At 39.0% G+C, this 22,790-nt stretch overlaps 1 protein-coding gene across 2 annotated transcripts in view; it reads left to right on the top strand.

Moving 5' to 3' along the window:
• The window catches only part of LOC149164591 (small nuclear ribonucleoprotein SmD3b-like), a 36,826-nt gene that overhangs the window by 1,207 nt on the left and 12,829 nt on the right, over nucleotides 1-22,790 (top strand). The window lies entirely within an intron of this gene.

Here is a 22,790-nt window from a genome sequence, read left to right as displayed (position 1 = left end):
AAGAAGTAAGTTGGAGGGAGACGCATCAGAAATTTTCAGGGTCGAGATTTCAAACCTCAAGCCACTTTCATTATCAGGACGAAAAGGTGTATTTTGAGAGAATGTCTAAGGCTGCATGTTGCCATCTTTTATATTTAATAACCATGCTATTATTGAGGTGAATTTCTTTAACATCTCCATAAATTGATTGATGAGTTAATCAAAAACCTGGTTTTGGCCTGAAGATTGTTGGTTATGGATGTTCTTGTTGCATAGATTCTACAACCTAATTGCTGTGTGTCCCAATTTTGTACAAGATCTTTGGAGGGATTATTAGATAAGTTAGGCATTTGCCATAGATCGGATTGTTATGTTTGTATAAGAAAAAAAGTCTAACAACAGGAGCTTATTATTTGAGAATTCTTAATTGCATACTTAACTCTTCTACATCAAATAGACCCAGTCTTGTAGAGGAATTATGTTTAACATTTAATGCACAATTTCCAGCCACAGCACCAAACTTGTTTGATATATTTCCTTGCCCTTTTTATTATACCCGTAGTTTAGAAGGATCCTCATTATCTGAATATAATTATTTGTAAATTTGCAAGTATAAACTATGCATGAATCCTGACAAGTCCGGAAAGATTTTACGGAAACCGGTTTGGCATCTGAAATATTCTTTTTAAACCTTTAGATTAATACCCACAAATTACAATTGAGCCTCTTCAGTAAAATGAGGCAGATTTTTAAGGTACTAACTTTCGGTGACATTTCTCAACTCTTGGTTATTGGTAATCGACTAATTTCTACTGGATGTCAAATATTGTCTCTAGTGATGGTCCTTTCAACTTGCTAAAGAAGAATGCCATTATGATGAAAAACTAATATGTTACAGCTTGGTTTGATTATGAAATCAATATATTCTATCCCATATAAGAGCTTGTTTCTACAAAATTATTATTGATGCCTTTTGTTTTGAACTCCCAAAGTAGAACGTAGAATATAAGTTGGATATTTTTCCAAATTTCACACTGACTCCATTCTATCCTTTGATAGTTTGCTTTATTCATTTACAAATGGACTTTCAAATTCACACAAAACTCTCGTAATTTTTCTCTAAATCTTGGCAAATTGATTTGCAAGAATGGACCACCTGTCATCTATTTGTATCACTTCTGATGTGAGACTTCTCAATTAGTTTTTCAATGGTCAAAGTGGATTTTCTCCAAAATTCTTATTCCATCTGAAGAGGTCTAAATTATTCACCCTTGACACTTGCAGGATTGACAATCCCTTTTTTTCCAAATTGTCTACCACAAGTTGCACAATGTTGCTTAGAGAATCTATTGTAATGAGGGTGTAAGTGTGGTGGTTTGCATTCAAAACCTCAAGATCTTGGTATTTACTAACTATTTAGTACCTGGGGATATGTATTTGGACAAATGTTCATTGAAATCTGCCCCTGGTAAGATGGGGAATGCCAATGTTAGTGTCATGGTCTCTGATGTAGAAATGTAAACTAGGTGTCCGTTGCTTCTATTGATCACATAATATCTAGGTGTATTAAACTTTATTTGCTTGGAAATGTGTTGATAAATTTTTATTGCCCCTTGCAACATATGCCAATGGTACTTGTTGTCTCTTGGTCTAGTAATAGCCTTGTAGGGTACCCCTCTCCAAGGCTTGATTTATGAGTTGATAGTTGGGATGGCCAAAGGTCACCGCGAAGAGAAAGGATTTCCAACAAAGCCACTGTACCTGAAACCCCCAAGTTAAAGCTAGATCTAGACTAGGGTTTACCCTAGGACAAACAACTAGGGCAAAAAATTTATGGACAAAACTGAAGTGAATGCCTACCAAGAGAACTGATTTTGAGGCAACCAACTATACCCTTGGCATTTAGATTCTCCACTCCCAAAATTCCTTCTTCCCTGGAAATTCGTACCATGCCCTAGCTTGGATGCTTGGCCTTAAAGGGGCCGAATTTAGAAAGAGGAGAATTTTTTTTTTTATGGATGAAAAGTTATTTGATCACCAACAAAGGAGGACCAGTGCCTAGCTTCTTGGGAGGATGGAGTCTATGAGTTGATTAGATAGCTAAAGGTTGCTAAGGAGGAAGAATAATTGATGCCCTAGCATCAAAACCCTTGCAATTACCCATGCAAGGGATCAAGAAGTTTCATGGGAGAGCTAAGTAATGTTCACCACTAGGATTATCATTCACATGTTATTCATGAGTAATGCATGCAATAATGATATCTAGATTCTACCAAATAGATTTTCAATAAATTAGGGCACAATAGAAAACCCTAGATTCAATATATTCCATACATTAGACATAAAGAAAAGATTTATCCAACAAAATGCTCACTTACAAGATAACATGCATGAAATTCCATCCATTGATCCAAGACAATAGCTCCAAAGACAAGCGAGTAGCTCCAAATATCAAAATGCATTCATAGATCCAATTTCCTCCACAAGACAAAGATGTTGAAATTCTCCTAAGAGAGGCTGAAATCTCCAAGTGATGATGATAAATACAACAGTCCTCTCCTCCATTTATATGAGGAGGAATAACATCTATTTTGGCCCTAAAGCCACCCCCCTAGGACAATAACTTAAGTCATGATGATGCATTGGGTCACGGGTTGACCCACTAGCTTAGATGAAAATCACACAATTTCCCACACATGTAAGTTGTAAGGCAGGATATGTTGACGCCATCCATGCGTTAGGCCATCTAGTGTATGTGTTTGAACTTTGTGCTTGTGGGTGCCAAACTTGGTGTAGAAGCATCTAAAATTCATCCTCTAAGGGTTGGCCCTCAAATCTCTGTCAATGTCCCTCAGTGGACCTCAAATTTCATCTTGGGGCACAAAGGTGGTCTCATGGGTCTCCAAATGGTCATAGTGTCAATCTCTGCTCCAACATTGAGGGCTTCCAAGGTGGTGCTAGCCCTCCCATGTCTCAAGGGGTGAGACCATCCTCATTTGGGCCCTGGATCAGCTGCCATCCTTCATGAAGTGTTAAGCTAGCTGGGGGCCTGTTGGGTCTAGGTGCATCATCCCAAAAAGTCATCAAATGTAGGGCAAAGTGCCAAAACGCTGTGGGTGCTGGAGGTGACCAAAGATATGTATGATGCTCTACTGTTGCTTGGAGTCCCATGGCTCTCAAAGCTTCACTTATGGGTGTCAAAATGCTTCTCTGGAGGTCTGGGCCCCAGTTAAGGTGCCCAAGTAATGACTATGGAACAACCTAATAATCACATCACAAAGTCTAGCAAGCAACAAATCATTAGGTACAATAATCATTGTTCTAATTTGCACTGAAACAGATACGGGAATGGATACAGATATGGGGTTTGAAACGGATATGGCAAATTTTCAAAAAATTTGGATACGATATGGCAAGGAAACGAGACACACACACACACACACACACACACACACACACATATATATATATATGACAAAATAAAAGTTTCATATTACCATTCATCTTTTAGAATCTAGATTCTATATCTAAAAATGCATAATCATCATCATGAATTCAACATAAGCAAATCATCATCATGAATTCAGCATAAATGTTGTCATCATTGTTAGTGATTATTAAAACATTCAACATATCATCAGTTTCTGTTTCCAATTTCAATCATCAACAGCATCACCAAAATTAATAATGCTAAATGCATGCTACATAGTACAAATTACAAAATGAACTATTTCCTGCCCAAATTCCTTTCCCATCTGTATAGTATAAACAACATCCCAAACTGTTCTAGAAAAAAGAGAATCTCAAAGAAGTTGTTGAAATGTTTCACCAGTTTTTCTGCACATTAGGCATATGCTTGGGCCCTTCCAAGACCGTTTCTGGCGATTATTCCAAGTCAAAATTTTGTTAGAAATTACTAGACATATGAACACCCTTGTTTTGAGTGGTACTTTTAATTTCCATACATCATTCCACCACCATTTATCCTCCTCTTCTGGAGTTGGTCCAAAACATCCATTGAGTTACCCAACTTTGCAGCATAGAATCAATTGCAGCAACCATTTGTAGTGTCGTTCTTGGGCAATAATTTGCTTGATCCTTGGATGCTTAATCTTCCTTGACTGAAGGCACCTTTCTCAAGAAGACTGGAGTAATTTTAGGATATTTGGGTAATTTTTCTTTGAGAGTTTGTGCATTGTATTAAGTAATTACAAACTGTCTGTCATCAACTTGAAGATTACAAACTTTCAACGTTTATAAACTAACCATGCGTGTTATAGTGTCAGACACATGTATGGTATATACACAACATATCTTTATTTGGAATGGACTTCAATTTGTGATGGAATGGAATTATCTCCTTTCTGTCAATCCTCTATGAAAGTCTGTGTATTTAAACTTTCACCTAGCTGCAAGTTAACTCTTGGATTTTGCATAGATTCCCATAACTGGTGATAAATGGAACTAATACCTCGATCTCAGAGAGCAATGAAAAACATGTACCATCATTCAGTTTACAACAATGCAGATCCATCTTAACCTCGAATCTATTATGCACCATGAGGTATCAAACTGCATGAGGTGCCAGTCTCAATGTTTTCAAATACACTTTGTATGGTTAAATAATATTTATGTTAGCTACTAAAAATGGTTGATGCATATCCCTTGTCAAATGCACCTCTTGGTAAAAGAAATGGACTTCTAAATTTTCAATTCTTGTAACTATGAATGCATTTCTATAGCGTTTTGGTTTTATAACTAGAAAATATGTTTGCATAGATTCAAATTTCCAGAAATAGAGGTTGCGTTTCCAATTTACTGTAAAAAAATTCCCAACTTAGGCTTAGTTAGCATTACTATGGATTAGACTAAATTCAGTTACCAACAAATCCATGAATACCGGTTCTTGCATTACAAACTGTGAAGCAATTTTGTTGAAATTTCACTGGTGTATATGTATATTACATCTGCATTTAAGGCAAGGCTTTTTAATGTGGATCTGTTTCCGGAAGATCACAATTTTCTCGGATCTGTATCCAGATTTCCGGAAACAGATCCAAAACCTTTTAAAATGCCAAGAACGTTTCAAAAATAGGATCCGGCGTTTCCAGCAAATCGAAACGGACTGGAAACATTTTAGCGTTGTTTCAGTGCCGTTTCGTACTCGTTTCCATTTCCGAAACACTGAAAGGCGTTTAAGTGGGCCAAGCTTGAGAGAAAAGGGCTATTGGACACTTCAAACAAGGTTTTCCTTTCAAATTTGGGGCGTTGAACTTGCAATGGTGTTTACCTCCCTAGGTAGGAGTGGCTAAAGGACAACCCTATTGGGTGTTTCCAACTCCCAATGGGAAGCGACATTTCCTCAGTTCACGCTTCAATCCACAGGTGTTATGTGAACAATGATGGTAACGAAGGGGAGAAGACTTCATGGCCAAGTGTCATGGTCAAAGGGACCAGCATGGCCGGGATCCACATCCTGGGCGTATAGATGTGAGGAGGGAGCAATCATGGATGTATGAGTTACTAACGTGGCCTTTGTCTTTTCACCCATCTTGTGTACCTTTTACCTTTCTTGATTTTTTCTTTGTATTACTATTCGTAGCTCAAAGGGTTAGAGCTTGCTTTGTATGATGTATAGTAGTTGTATTGCCTCTCAATGATGAGGCAACTCATTGCCCATCAGGGTTGGGACATGCAAGGGTTCCTTTCATAATGTACAGGAGCAATATGGTGCTTAGCAACTGGGTGATGGCCATAAGGGGTGAAGTCGAGCTCATGCTAAGCTTTTGACCATGTGCTAATGTGAATGTCCCGACCATCTTTTGCATTTTAATATTCTTTCCTTTATTTTTCTTGTGGCTAATATATGTTTTTTCTTTTTCTTTTAGCTACATCAACCTCCTAGGGCCAAGTTTCGGGCCCTACCTAGGATTGATGATGTATGGTTGCCAAATCCCAAAGAACCAATGGTTAGTTGAACCCAAAGAATGGAGGTGGACAATATAGGGCTTGTAATCAAGGTTGCACGAAACGGGGAAACGGGTACGAGTTTCTGAAACGGGAAGTGATACGAAATGCGACCTCCCCAAATTTTGGAAACGGGGAAATGCGAATATATATATATATATATATATATATATATATATATATATATATTAGGACATTTAAGAAATATGTGCAATCATAAAGCATATATGATACATTCTAATTTATTACATTATGATAAAATTGTCAATTGTCAATGCATAAACTATAAGTATCTAAATTTACATCACATTTACTCATGAATAATCACATAATGAAAATAGAAATATCCAAAATCAACCACGAGAAATTTCTAATTTCTTGTCTCGTGCTTGATTGGGAGTCTACTCCTACATAGTCGAACGACCTTAGTGCTCTTGATTAAATACAAGTTTCATACACTAGTACCCTACATTCTCTTGATTATTGGGAGTCTCCCCTGCATAGAGGGCTTGGTTCTCTTGATTAAATACAAGTTCCATACCCTAGTACATGATAAAATCCAATGGAAACATTGCAATCCCCCCAATCTTGAAATCCTGAAAAACAGATAAGTCTGCTGGATTTTGAGTGAGATCTAAAATTCTACTTTCTCCATATGAAATCCAACGAGGGCGAAAACCACTCTCAAACATCCTGAGTCATTTCATGGTAATGTTAAAAATTTAAGTAAAAGGATGAAAATGAAAAATAAAGGAGAATATCACTTTTATAACTTTAGACAGGCATCTAGAAGCAATTAGAAGTCACTAGGCTAACATAAGAATAGATTAGAAAACAAATAAAAAAATAAAAAAAAAACACAAGTAAATGCTGAAACGTGGGTCGTACGGCCGTGAAACGCGTTTTAGGCCGTACTGGCCACGTTTAAGTTTCTTGAAACGTGGTAGTATGGCTTGAAACGCGTTTCAGGGCTGTACCAAACGCGTTTCGTACGGAAACGCCCTCCTGCCCCACGTTTCCTGTAACATAGCTTGTAATGTAAGATGGAAAGTGGTAAGTATGGAATTGAGATAGAAGGAACACGCTATCTCAATCAGGGTCTGCCAAGTAGTTCCCCACCTATACCCATTGGGCCATAAGGGGAGGTCCCACTGGACTAGGATCAAAGATTAACCCCCCATTTAAGGTGAGGGAACTGTTGAAAATTGGGTAGCGTCAGGACAAATTTCCCCAAAGGGAAACTCTAAGCCCCAAAATGAGCCCAAAGTTGAATTCACTCAAAAGAAAATATTGTTATAATGTTAAATGAAATTCAAATTTAAGAATTTTCCCTCCATATCATAAAGTCGGCTTGGTCACCAATACGATCACATGAAAGTATATAAATATGGATATGGGCAATTCAAAAAGAGATAAGGAAGGTTCAATATAGTAGATGAGTTATAAGTTTCTGAAGTTGGTTAGTTCGCTTTGTTTCTTTTCCACAAGAAAAAAGCGAACCATCTATTAAAAATAGAGAGTTACAAAGCAAATGCTGAGCATTTCGGAAAGACTCGTTTTCCGCCGAATAACAGGGAGAAAAAAAAGTCTCAACTGGATGACAAACTGCACACCAGTATCAACAACAAAACAAACAGAACGACCCGTCCTGCCCATTCACACCTCCCGGGATCCAAAAGGGGATAACACACATGAGAGGAATGAAAACAGACAGAAGAAGAGAGTCCGAAAGAATTGCAAGGCAAACAGCGCCCTCAGAGAATCCACAGTAAGCACTAGAAGGATTCTCAAACAAGAAAAAAAACCAAGAAATATAGTACAAAGGGGTGAGAATTATGTTTTCCTCCCCTTTTTCTTCTCTACTTTTTGCCACTCCCCCAGAGCCGGTGAGGATGAAAAGAGAACGAGAGAAGAGTCTCCCAAAATGCAAGGATTGTCCTTGTCCGAATCGGAGTGTTCTGGAGAATGCTGTCTTTTAGCACCACTCATGTCCTCTAAATCTGGTATCTTCTCCGCCAGAGAGTCCATCGAAGCCTGAGCTGAAATTTTTCCGGAATTTGGGGACAAATGTTCCTGATTGTTTGCCATGGGGGTGGCTGCCTCGGCATCCTCCCCAATAGGTTCATCATGTTGTTCAGGTGGGGAGTTAACTGCCCCCTCATCCTCTGTTTCTTCTTCTGGATTCACTGTGCATTGCCAGCCTCTTGGTTTATGAACTTGTTTCTTGTTCCTTCTGTTTTCTCTTTTGTTTTGTGGACAGTTATTACGGAGATGTCCTGTTTGTTGACAGCCTCGACATCTGAAGGCCGTGTTTTCATAATCAAGTGGCTGTTTCCACTGAGTGTTGTTATGGATCAGAATTATATTGTCAGGTAGCCCTTGACTAAGATCAACCTCCACACAGATTCTGGCAAAAGTATGTATGCATCTTTCAATTCTTTCCACATCTTGCTTGATGTATGTACCTATGGCATTCCCCATCGCTGCAAAAACATTAGGAAACCAGAAATGTAATGGGAGGTTGTGAAGCCTGACCCAAACCGGCATTTTGGAAACCACCATAGAGGAGGGGTCAAAACCCGGGAACCAGGGGGTCATGAAGAGACCAGCATTGCCCCAGAACCATGGCCCCTCATGGAGGGCAAAATCTTTTTCCTTAACCGTGTCGAATTTAACAATAAAGAAACCCTTGGAGCACAAATGGATGTCACAATTTGAAGTCCATGTGGAGAAGATCCATTGTCTTAAAGCATCTGTTTTAGGCCAAAACCCGTTGAATCTGCATATGACAGCCAATGAAGAAAAATCAGAATGAAAATTGTTTACCTCAGGCAAGTCGATTTGCAGAACAGGAGTCTGTGATCTTTGCTCCACAATGTAGGGACCAGGAAGATCTGGTGTTGGTGTTGGCTTGTTTGTGGCTTCCCCCTTCCCTTTGACAGCATCTTTGAAAGAACCAATGCCTTTTGAGCCGGAACCAAAACTTCCTCCTCTCAGCCTTGTGCTTAGAATGATGGTTGAGTCTCGGCCAATGCCATAGCGCTGTACTGTGAAATTATCCTGCAGAATTTTACCTGCATGTATCAAGCTTAGCAGGTTTGCTGGGATGCCTATATCTGCTTGTATTTCATCCTTTATATTTTTTATCAGCATTCCTGTCCAGATTTGCTTGCAGATAGTATTTCCTGACAGGGTTCTGATGAAAATTTGAGTTCGTTCCTGTTCTGGGTCCTTGAGGGCTAGCTTTGATTTTTTACCCCCTGAAACTACTGCTATTTGGGTCACAAAAGCATAAAGGGGAGCAGGTTCCCCAAGGCTATTTCTCCTTTGCTCAATTAAAATATCCACAGGTCCTGTGCGTAACAGGGGAATCCTGTCCTCTGGACGTGTGTCGATTTTGGAGGGGATGACCCATGGCATTATATTCTTCTCCGCCTTGAGATCTTGCTCTCGCATCTGTTTGGATGTGAACAGGGGGACAACGAAACACTTGAACCACGAATCAATGCTCATGCCCCTTCCTTGTTTATCAGTCTTTCCCTTGAAAAAATTCCAGAGAAAAACAGTTCGATTTTCCCTCCCCATTAAAAATCTTGAAACAACATCCAGGTGAGAATAATCCCCAACACGATGATGCTGCAGAAGGAAAAGGCATTCGTATTTCCCCACTGCTAAGAGGAGACACATTCGGGGAAACCTTAATAATAGACACCAGCAAAGGAAAAAACGTGGAGAGAAGGTTACCCACGCACCAGCGGCTTCACCATTTTTCGTCGCCCCCAACAACAGGTAAAAAACACCTTCCTCAGCTATGGGCTCGGATCTTTGAGCAACAGCAAGAATGCCCTTCTCGGTCTTTTGACTGTCCACAAAGCAAGGTTCATCCATACGCTCCCCTGTTTCATGAGAAAAGCTCGAAACAGTATGCCATATTTCCAAAAATGTCTCCGTCAGAGAGTTCGTTCTATGGCCGCTTAAGCAGTTTTTCTTTTTAGAAATCTCGGTGCCCAGAAACCCCCGGCCGCCATAGACCGCGACAGAGGATGGAGCCCAGGCGATGGGGCCGAACTGCCAGGGGAAGGAGCGCGAAAACCTAGCAGGAGCGAGCGCCATTTTTTCCATCGTTCTCACCAATATTTCCGCTTTTTCCTAGTTCGCTTTGTATTATCTAAGACTCGTTCCATGATTCGCTTTTTGTGCTTACACTTCTGAGTCTCATTGGCTGGCACTCAAAAGGGCCGATGGCATCTCCTATATTCACGCTTATGACATATACTCGTGGCTCACATATGGCATAGGCTAATTGCTCTCAGCATGGGTTTTGGCATAACTGTAATCGTACAGAACTCTTGCATATTAAATCTGAGGCATCGATTGCATCACAGTATGGTTCTATAATGGCAATGTCATCGCTCTGTCTTCTACAATTGAATGAACATCGCACAGTCTTTTATTACTGAATGGGCATTGAATTATCACTGAAATCATATGAGCATCGCAACACATTATTGCTTTGGTCGCACTATAGTGATATCGTTGGATCCCATTATATTTTGATATTACTATGTTACACATCACTTGTATGGCATCGCACCGCTTGATAGATTGACATCGTTGGATTGGCAAGGTTTCGTTACATTTCACAAATATATGGACCTCACATCTCCGTAATGTCTGGTGGTATGGTCTCGCATCACTGCAATGATACTATGTCACTCTCTATTGTATCTAGATATCACAATGAAGTCTCTCTTGCATCTCGGATATCTGCAATGGCCTGCACTTTCATTGGATTGTACTCTGTTCAACCCATGTCTCACATTGACTGGTGACCCATTATGGTCTGCGTATCACAGGATTGTGATCTACATATTTGTGAGACTATAATTTCTGAAGGCAATACTCTATATACACTATTATGGCATGCTTTATATACACTGTTTGTCTGAGGTGATGTTTGGACAGGGGCTTCAATATAGTGATCCATATAATGTATATATCAATGATTTATACAGTAACCCTAATGGATATCATCACAGTAACTTTGACCGGTCTTGACAGATTGACAATGCAGTATCATGACAATTCCCTTGATGACAGTAACCCTACAATGACCTTGAAGACAGTATGATAGTGACAGGGATGTATGGCAGCACATGTGACAGTGATATTCTTGGTTTGGTATAGATTGTCTTATGAGGATCCCTAGGTGGCCTAATATGATTGATATTGTACTTTGTATTTCAGCTGAACAACTGATGAAATCTAATAGAAAGAATTGAATTCTGGGTTTTCCCTCTTGTGGGGTTTTGCCCTGGTCTCCGACCAATTCTGGTGTCTTTATGTGTACTTGATTTTCTTCTGTTGTTTGTTTGTGTTCTGTTGCATTGTTGATGATATTGTTCTTTCTGTATAATTGCTAATAATGTTTATATGATATAGGGTGAAAATAATAAATGATGAAATGCAATTATCAAAGCAAAGAACAATAAAGCCCTAAGAGAAAATTAACAGGAATAAGATCACAGTCAAAAACCTTCCTTCTTCTAGGTCATCCCATAATCCATGCCAAAAGCCCAGAGTACAAACAAGCATAAGTAGCTTTTGGTTTGGAAGCCCACCTTCGTTCATGTGCTCCTGCGAGATGGGTGAGAAGTCATATGATTGATGCAGGTGGCAGAGATGAATAGTGGCACATCATCGCCTAGTGGTGGTTGTTAGGGGCTGCTGGCTGGCCGGCTGGATGCGAGGTGTGGGAGAAGAGTTTCTCCTATAGGGTCGCCCACTTTTGGTGGGTAACAGTACCATTAAAAACTGTTGTGCATTTGTAAACGTATGATCTATTTTTCCATGTAATAATAAAATAATTAGCTCTATCCAACTTCCATAATCCTTTATTGTGCACAAGATCATTAAACCCAAGAGTTGCTTGAGATATTGCACCATTGACAATTAATTAGGAATAACACTCACGCTTTCATGCCTTTACCCAAATTCTACAAGTGCAACACTAGGGTTGCTTCATGGTAGAGGTTGAAACTTGTTGTGACCTTTTCTACATTTTTTTGCTCGTTTGCAGCTCCCATAAAGTCAAATGCTCTGAAAGAGCCCATAATGCAATAAACATTCCTGTTAACATACTTTAAGAACATATCCAAGGCTTTTTACCATCAAGATGTCTGCCATAATTTTTACAGAAGCCTGTACAGATTCAGTAAGAACGGTGCAGATGATGAAAGGATGAACTTACAAACTTAATTAAAAAAATCTGGAGCAAGCAACTTTATGATAGAAATGGCTCATAAACATAGATTTATTGGTATGATTGAAAATGTTGTATTCAGGTACACAACATGCCCTCCCACTTGGAAAACTTGCTTCTTAAAGATTGAGGACCAAAGAGTAGCCTGCCCATTTGAGTGGATGATTATGACTGAATTCAAGAGAAGGCCAAAGAAACACGGAGCCTGCCCATGTAACCTTTTTTTTTCCGTGTTTCTTTGGCCTTCTCTTGAATTCAGTCATAAGCATCCACTCAAATGGGCAGGAGCTTTAAGAACAATCTTCTTTGATAAACTAAAATAACTCATTCAGTGAGCTGATAAAGGTCGAAGTGATAAAAAAATATCATCCACATAGATGTGGAAAGCTGATTGGAGGGTTTGAGAAAACATTTCTAACGGAGAAGATTCAAGCTGTAAATTCTCCTTCTCTACTTGCTTGTCACTGCCCTCAATTTATTCTGTTTGCTTGATTTCTTTTTCAATTAGTACATTCTTCTCAGTAGATATCATAGAAAGTAATAAATTCATCAAAGAAGAGAAGAGGACTATTGATATGGAACAGAATTCCAATGGTTACGTGCAAAATGATGCTTCAATACCAATTTGATTTGGAGGGGGTTGAACTAGTGGAATTAGTGTAAGCACAGCACAAGCTTGCAATGAGATCAGCTTAACATACTCTGTCACAAATTGATGGTGCAATAGATACTGAATCAAACTCAGACAAATGAATTCATACTTCAAATATACGTTGTTGCAATAGAACTGGGAAGACATTTTAACTCCAAATTTTTATCGATTGAACAAAACTGTACAATGGGATTTGAATTGCATGAATCTTTATAAGAACAAAGTATATACCTGTTTACAAACTAAGGGAATATGAAGCACTTTGCTTCCCTTTTGTTGAATAATGTATAGGAAATCTGGAAGAGGAGAGACAGAAAAAGATGTTCTGTCATGACTCATTACTGTTGGGTTTCCACATGTGAGAATATGCTGAGCTGCCCATCTGTGCGTGCTGGTACTGATTTGGACTATGTATTTACGGAAAAGATTAGCATGCCAAAGTATCATAACCTGTTAAAATTGGCAACTAGGGCCAAACTCCATATGGGTCACCTTATTTATGACAGTTGATATTTTTCTTGGATTCCTATCTCTGAGAGGTGTAGGATTGATCTAAAGATCATCCGATTCCGACATGTACAAATGAAGTTATGAATTTATTTTGATTATGATCAAATTATCTAGGTTGGCCTCTTCTATATGTCGGCTCACCTAGTCCAATAGTCACGTCTCTTGACCCCCACCGATTAGTATATATAGAGGTGCTTTCTCCCTCACTCATACACATCCAAGAAGAGAATAAAAAACGTTAAGAACACCTCTGCGTTTGAAGTGCAGATCTGAGGCAAGGATGAGGAGAGTGCAGCCAAGTTTAGGAGAGGTTCTTCTCTGCGTTTTGGTGCGGATTTCTCTGTGGAGAAAGCCGCAGCTAGAAGGTACCTAAAGAGCAGACGTGTGGGCAGTTTGTGGCATGTCTCCCTTGCTAAACAAAACCGCAGATCAGAGGTAAGGTTAAAGGGTTTTCTGTGCTTAGTTACAGTGTTTGGGTATTCTGTTTTGGGCCGCAGGTGATGATGTTACAGCAGCATGTGTGGAGGTTTGTTGAGAGGCCGAGAGACCTAGTAAGGGTCCTCTCACCTAGCCGCAGCTCCTAAGGAGACACCGCAGCCCAAACTGAAGGTGTAAACCCTTGTCTAAATGTCAAACTCCTTGCTGTAGCAGATCCGAGATCTGTAGGGTGCCTTGAGGTGGTTTCTTAGGGACATACAACAGCAGATTGGAAGCCTAGAAGGACAGCAAAGGGTGACAAGGGAACACAGTGATTGGAGGACTGTTGTGGTAGATTTTTGGAGGGTTTTTGGATGCCCTAACCAGAGATAAGAAGCTACAGCAGTAAAGCACAGAAATCATGACAAGGAGGCAACAGCAAGGTGGTTGTAGATGACTCCTTGGTAATGTTTTGATTGATAGATCAATCGGCGTGGAGGATAGGAGCTTATAAAAGGGAGGCAGCAATAGAAGAAGGCTTTTCTGGGATAGTTATGTCTGGGAATTCTTCCAAATAGGAGACATACCTTTGTTTAGATAATCTTCGGCAAAATCACATAACCAATCTTTTGTCGACGCGTTTCGAACCAACCAGTGTGGTTCATCGTCAGGACAAGTTGAAGAACCAATCTGGCCTAGCTTGCTTAAATAGAGGTGCAGAGACTCCAGGGTTAAAAATACCAACGGCTAATTTTGACCAATGACCCTAGTCAAATTAGTTAAATTAATATTTACCTATTTTTTGTAACTTTTTATAAAGGCGTTAATTAAAAATATAAATAATAAATCAGTCTAATATTAATTAATTAATAAGAGAGTTCTAAGTAGTACCCTATCTAATAATCTAACGGTTATATCGCATTTATTTATTTCTACAAAGTAATAAACCCTAATAGGTATGGTAAGAATGGTAATAACTTTTTAGAATATATTATTTCTATCTATTATTTACATATAAAGGTTTATTCCAAAATTAATTTTAATAAGTTATATATGCTTATTAACTGATATATAATTCCAAATAAATTGTTAACTCTTAATTCTACCTAGAATTTTGCTCCTTATGGTAAAAATCATAAATTAGGGTTATTAAAGACCAAACCAATATATCGTAAATATCTATAAGACCCCATGGTTAAATACTTAATATTTTAAGTTTAAAAATACTCACACTAATACTATTAATAAAATACCTTACCCATAAACCTACCTTAATAATCCATATTTAATTTTGATGATAAATCTTTAATATTATGATATTAAATATTAATACTATTAATCTATCATAATGATATTAAATATTAATACTATGATGATAATACTATCATAATATACCCATAAACATACCTTAATAATCCATATTTAATTTAATATTATGATATTAAATATTAATACTATTAATATATCTTATTGATATTAAATATTAATATTATGATGATAATACTATTAATCTAACATAATATACCCATAAACCCACTTTAAAGATCCCTATTTAAGTTTGATGATAAATATTTCAATAAAATTAATTACTCGACATAAGCTAAAGGCCAACTCAATTCCAGGAAAATAATAGAATACTAATGAAATAAGGAAAATCAGAATTTAATCAAAAGACCGCCCAAAAGAATGAAAAATGGGTTAAGGTTAATTCACCAGGAAGCCCGAAAGACTAAAATACACCAAAATAATAGGATAAACATGCCAAAAGAGAAACAAGGAGGACAGAAACCTAGAGACAAAATACAAAGGAGAATGAGGAGGCTAGGAAGACAGGGCTGGGACCCAGCAACGGCTAATCTTCCAGCCATCATCCCTCGGCCTTTTCTCAATCTCCAGGGCCTCTCTAAAATTGCGATGGTGAAACTGCGGAATCTTGGCAATGACTTGAGCCTCCTCTATGCATACATGATGCATAGTCTTCCCTGCATGCTCAGCCAGGGCCGAGGACTTGGTCCTACCATGTCTTAAGTCAGCAGAATGCTCGCTGATCCGCTGATTGATAGAACGACCAGTTTCACCAATATAGGGGGTCCCACAGGAACAAGGAATGATATAGACACCCTTCATGCTCTTAGGGTCAACCGGGTCTTTTACAGACCTGAGGGAGCCACGGATAGTATTGAGAGGTCTAAAAGTTGCGGATACATCATACCTCCTTAGAATCCTCGCAATCCTATCTGTGGTCCCTTGGATATACGGAAGGTTCACACCTAGAACATGATCCTTAGGAACCTTTCGGGTTGAAGGCTCCTTCCTGGCCTTGAGGAAGGCTTTTTGACCGAGGTGCCTCTTGTAACCATTCTTCTCAAAGACATCAAGGAGGTGAGCCTTCTCAGTTTCCAGGCTCTCCTTATCTGAAATTCTCACAGCACGGGTGGCAAGAGTGCTAAGAACTCCTAACTTCTGAGCGGGGAAGTGATGTGACGAGGCATGCAAGTATTGCTCAGTATGCGTCTTCTTTCTAAACACCTGATGAGAAAAGGAACCATCCGCCTTCTTCGAGATGAGGACATCCAAGAACGGAAGACAACCATTCTCTTCCTTCTCCATCGTGAATTTAATGGAGGCGGATTGGTTATTGAGGAGACATACCTATGGTGAGCTTGCTGCAGTCCTGTAGCAGTTGTTTAGAGGTCTAATCAAGCTTAAAAGGGGTGCAGGAATAGTCATCTAGGAGAGCGAGTTCCCAGATATGATAAAGGGAAGGAAGCCACATCAAATTATGTAGTGGGCTGCTGTAGGTTTCAGTTGAAGCCCTAACCTGTAATCAAAGCTCAGTCCATGAACAACAATGACAGGTATTCAGAATTGCAGTCTTCAGCCCTTGGTGCCAGAATTGCAATTTCATTGAGTCAACTTCATGGTTAAGATCTTTGATGTCAGATCTCCTATTTGGAAAGTCAGTATTGACTTTAAATCATTGTACTCTCTCTCCCTCTCTCTCTGCTGAACTATCGAAGAATATATAGGAAGAATTGATCAAGGATTTCACCACATTGGGGTTTGTCCCTGGCTGGTGCCACATCTTGTGTCCTCTTGTGTTGGCTTGTCTTCTACTGTTTATGATTATGTTTATGTTCTATTTGCATAATTGAAGTAAAAATGCTCTAAATCATGGAACATACCATTGTATCCAAAATTTAACATGGTATCAGAGCTAGGTTAGGACAAAGCCCTAGCAAGAGTGAGAGAAAGCAATCTCTAAGAGTTCGTTGACAAGCCTCCTTGACTCCTGCCAGTCTAAAGTATATTCAAGCATGATATGGGCTGGAATATTGAAAATACAAATCCATACATTACAGTGATATGTCTTGATGAACATCTGAAGAATGTTGCATAAGGCTGGATACTGTAGCTACAAAGATTGCAAGGCATTAATACCATTTGTTGACATGGCCCCTGCACATGCTAATGCCAAGGAGCATACCTTGTTGAAACAAGTTAGGTAGACATGACAAGAGATTGAATTCCTCTTCAAGGTTGAAGTGCTGAAGGCTGAAGTGTAGAACTTGATGAAGTATAGACTACTTGTGTTGAGGGGATCAAATCATGTTTAATTGAGGGCACTTCAGCCCTATTCAAAGGAACCCAAAGCTAATTTATCAGTTCTCTCTTGATTGCACTTTTTGGCATGTAATCCAATCTCTGCATCTAAGACACAGTGAGGACAAATTTTCTGAAAGCTCGCAGAGATGTCATATCACAAAATGATTATCACAGAAGTACAATCCTCTGGACACTCGCATGTCATAGAAAGAGAAGGTCTGATCTCCAATGCTGGAAGGCATTTAAGGCCTTCCTATTCATACTCTAGAAGAAAAGAATTAAAATTATGAGTTTACTCCTGCGTAAATACTCAGTCCGAAGTTGACTTTGAGGACACTTTGAGCATGAACTCCAGTAAGGTCATCACCTTGACCTCAGTATCGGTTCATAGCATAAAAGGATTAAACATCTACTCATATCCTGGGTGATGAAATCCATAAAGTGTGCCTTCATCTCATACATGGATTCACAGCCTGAATCTCTTATGTCAGTCAAGCTGACCTGTGAAATGTTATTTACTTACAGCGGCAATATTTTTATTCATCAGCAAACTTTTGAGCACATTGAAGAGTAAGAGATCTACAAGCCTCAAGCAGTTTGGAATCTGGATCAATGTTTTAGAACTCCGACTTGGACTTTGGCTCGGCCGAGGGTCGACTCTGACTCCAACTCCGACTCGGTATCGACTTGGTCGGCTCGATTTCAATGACTCGGTTGTTGTAAAAAATACATTAATTATTATTATTATTATTATTATTATTATTTATTTATTTATTTATTTTTTTTTAATAAAAAAAAATAATTTTAAAGATTTTCATTCATGTTTCCAAACACCAGCATTAGAATATAGATAGAAGCTAGAAGACAACATATGATCAAAGTAGGCTCATGAATATATCCATTATATCAAAATGGCACCCAGTGTGCACTGTACTAAACTTTAAATAAGCAACTAGTCATAATTTGACTAATAACCACAGACTTGCCATGTCCTTTTATTCTTGTATTGTATTGCGTTCAAAGATTCCAAGTGTCACAATAATGCAAGGGAATGGTTGATTATGTTCAACAGTCAACTAGATTGAATCAATCATTGCAAATTTAAAGATACTAAGTTGAATTCCGAAGCATGATCTATGGTGCTATGCTTCATGCTTGTCTATATTCGATAATTATTCTCCATAGATTGCAGTTATTCTCGAGTGAATCTTGGGAGATTAGTATGACAATGTACTCTTTAGGAAGACTGATGGCTTGGGCTGATTTAGGCACTAATCCTTCATCATCTCATAGCTGATTTAGGCACTAATCTGTTAACTTCTATGCTGAATCTGAAATAGATGTAGTATTATAAACAATGTACCTTCACAATCCCATTAGCGACTTTTAGGCTTTAGCTACTAATCGATATTCATATAATCCTTCTATCATACTTTGTTCCTATTAATTATATGCACATATTATATATATTAGAATTTAGGAGTTTGTTAATTGTTAAGAGCCCAGTACGCAACCCGACCGAGTTATTACAGACTCGGCTGAGCCGGCCGGGTTAATACCAAGCTGGCCGAGTCGTTAGACAACCCGGCCGGCTCAGTACTAACCTGGCCGGCTGAACCGTTTCCTAGGCCGGGTCATAGCTGGGGGGTCTGGCTCGGACCAACTCGGTCGAGTCGGTTCCGAGCCGGCCGTTTTTGAAAACACTGGTTTGGATCCTCCATTGGCTTATGAAATAAATCAAGGCTCCAACAGGAATTCACAGTCCCTCATCATTCCATGTCAAGCACCAGAACCTAGAGGGGAGAAGTCAGGTTCTCTTCATCGGTTTAAAGCAGTGTTGAAAATATCAGTATCGGCAAAATATCGGCGAGGGTCCAGAAAATATCTTATCGGCAATATCGGCGAAATTATCGGCAAAATATCAGCAAGCATAAAAAATGCATAATATATTCATTTTTTTTTTCAGATTTCTAAACATATAAAGCAATAACAACATGAACCAAACATATTGGCACATAAATATGAAGAAGGCACTGATATATATGATGTCAAATAGAAATGATACATCAAACTTCAAAGGCGATACCAAATCCTGCTGATCCCTGATAATTGTCCAATCAAGGACTCAAACAAAATAACATCACATATCCTGCTGATCCCTGATAATTGTCCAATCAAGGACTCAAACAAAATAACATCACATATATAAAACTTTAAAAGTATTTCATCATCATGAGTTATAAACTTATATGTAGCAAAAGTTGCAAAACAAATAAAACTAGCAGCTATCTATCTGAGACCATTGGCCTCTCCCTAGCAGCTTTCTTTCTGTCTTGTTCAGCAATTGCTTCAAGAGCTTTTTGTATAACCTCTGCACTAGAAACCATACAAGGCATTACATCTGCATCATGTGCAGAGAGTCTAGCCAGATGGTATTTCAATCGTGTAACCCCTCCTGACATCTCGGTCCTACACAATTTGCATGATATATATGCCTGATTTGCCCCACCAACAACCTCCCCATACTCCCAAAATAGGTCCAAGGCTTTTGGCATATTTGACATTTGTAGTGAACTAATTCAAACCTAGGGCACAAAAAAAACAAAAAATTGGCATTAAACCCCCCAACACAAAAAAAATAAGTAATAACCACCTCATTTAAAAAAAATTACTACATTATTTGCATTTTGCAATGTGAATGAAAAATGGCAATAAGAGGGTGCATAAGAAAGTTGAAAAAAAAATGAAGCTTGCTGTCCAAATATGGAGAAAACCCTTGCATTGGCTCATGGGCATGAAAATCATAGCAAATGGAAAAAAACAAAGAAACAAAATGTTGGTAGGAGTTTTTAAGAACATACCTGTTAATGGAAGAAATGAAGTTTGTCTCACTATTTTTCAATCTTTGATCCACAAAAAAATCTTGGTGGTGATAATCGTTGTTTGATCCTCAAACCCTCCTTGACAACCACCACAAAACTCTTCCCCTTCCTTCTCCAACACTCAGAAACAAAAATGAAGAAAAAAAAACGATTTTTCCTTTTTCTAGCCGCGGCAAAACATGCCCGGCGATATTTTATATCGTCTCGCGATATTTTGCCGAGATATCGCCGATATCTCGGAAATATCGTGATATTTTCGGGAGCCAAAAATATCGCGATATTTTCTCGGCGATATTTCGGCTCGCCGAAAATATCGCGATATTTCTGATATTCGGCAATATATCGCTGATATTATCTTCACTGGTTTAAAGTACCTTCCTTTTGATCTTGGAAGTACTTCAATACATTAGCAATAACTCAACAACAAGCATGGAAGGTCATCTATGACAGAAGCATTGGCAATGAATCTTGTTCACAATCGAAGTTGTGAACAAGATGTGTAAGTTCGAGATAGTCTGATGAACTTAAGGACAAATCTAATTCTTTGTCTTGCACTAACGACTTCTGATGAATTACAAAAGTAGCTGTGTAACAAGTTTTGGGAGGAATACAACATAACGGAATATCCTGGTTAGGAATGGCTTCATTTCATCAAATGATTTGAAACTGGATATCTTTGATATAGCAGCATTGTTTATCCTCGTGCAGTAGTTGATGTTATACTTCCTCAATTCAAAGGAAGATGATGAAATTCTGAAGTCACTTATCATGGTCATATGGATACAAATGGCTGGATGAGAAAATCATCCTTATTGAGTAGTTTCATGCACATGGCAGAAATCATTTAGCAAGCTCATCGCCGAAAGATAAATGACCATCTGACGTATGGCTTCAGAGGGAGCCATAGAGTATTTCAAGAAAGATAACCATGTCTAAGGGTGCTGATTCGTGATAGCTGATATGATATTTGGTGACTCTAAAAATGATATCCTTGTTACTTGAGAGGCAACATGTTTGGCTGACTTTGATGTATAGACCGAAGGATGAATAGCAGGGTGCAGATGGCTTGATGGATATACCTTGAACAAGCATACATTTCCAATGTTTAAAGGGAGCCATGATGTTTATTGAGATCCTCTCATGTAAGAGGGAGTTTGCTTCTGAATTTGAGATAAAGGACCTAGGCACTACTTCCTAGGATTGGAGGTTTGGCAAAAGCCAGGGAAAATTTTCCTATCTCAAGGAAAATATGTTGTGAAAGATTTGGATCGTTGGCTGCAAGCCTATGACTACCCCGATGGAACTTAACTTTAAAAGGTTATGTGGTAGTGTTGTTGGACTTGAATTAGGCAATGCTTTTGTGTTAATTTCAGCTATGTTCTATGCTTAAGAGCAATTTACTTCAATTTCTTAATTAGCCCAATATCAATGTCTAGTTTAGAGATCACATTAGCATGATAGTAAAATGCTGATAGAACATAAACATAAACAGTAGAAGACAAGCCAAGACAAGAGGACACAAGATGTGGCACTAGCCAGGGACAAACCCCAATGTGGGGAAACCCTTGATCAAATCTTCTTTTAATTTTCAATAGTTCAACAGAGATATAGAGATAGTACAAATATACAAAACTGATATTTTATGACAGCAGCAGAAAGTCCATCATTCTGCTAATGATGACTGTTCAAAGATGCAGCCCTGAAATCCTCATGACAGTCTGCAACCAATAAGAGTGTTGTAGCATATTCTTTGAGTAGATCATCAATCTAGAAGCCCTCCACATAACACTGTTGCAACATTCCTCTGATTGCTTGCTGCTCCTGCAATTCTGGTTAGGGCACAATATGCAGCCCTTAACCTTCCACGCTGTTAGCAAACTAAGCCCTTCTAGGGCTGCGGTCCACCTAGGAGAGTCTCCCCTTTATCCACGCTGCCTCCTGCAAGCAATGTACACCTCAATGCTGCCTTGGAACAACCTTAGCTGCTTGCTATGGCTTGCAGCCTAGCAAAGCAGCTAGCTGTAGCTGCGGTTTCCTCCAACAGGCCCAAACAAGTCCTTAACCCATGCCTAGACATAGCCTCTATTACAACGCTGTCACCTACAACTCATGCTACTTTTTCGCTGTCAACAGGTTTATTCTAGCTGCGTTAGGGCTCCTCTTGCTGCGGCTTAGAGTCTCTTCTTGGCTGCGTATTAGGGCTCCTCAATTGCTGTGGATCTGGCCTCTCTTGACTGCATCTTAGGCCTCTCTCTAGACTGCGTATAAGGCCTCCTTATTGCTACGAATTAGGCCTCCCTTAACTGTAGTTTAGGGCCTCCCTTAGACGACGGATTAGGGCTTCTTTAGACAACAGATTAGGGCTCCCTTTTGGCTGCATATTGGAGCTCCTCTTAGCTGCGAGCCTGCGGATTAGGCCTTTCTTTGCTGCGGATTTAGGCCTTCTTTGACTGCGGCCAAACCTCTTCCTTAATTGCTTCTAGGGCTCTCCTTCAACTGTGGCTAAGTCTCCTCT

This window comes from Pinus tabuliformis, chromosome 5_1, assembly GCF_031772625.1.
Source record: "Pinus tabuliformis cultivar Carrire ecotype Pingquan chromosome 5_1, CPIR1, whole genome shotgun sequence".
NCBI lineage: Eukaryota > Viridiplantae > Streptophyta > Pinopsida > Pinales > Pinaceae > Pinus > Pinus tabuliformis.
The sequence above is the reverse complement of the archived record's forward strand: the minus strand, read 5'-3'. Positions and strand labels throughout refer to the sequence as shown.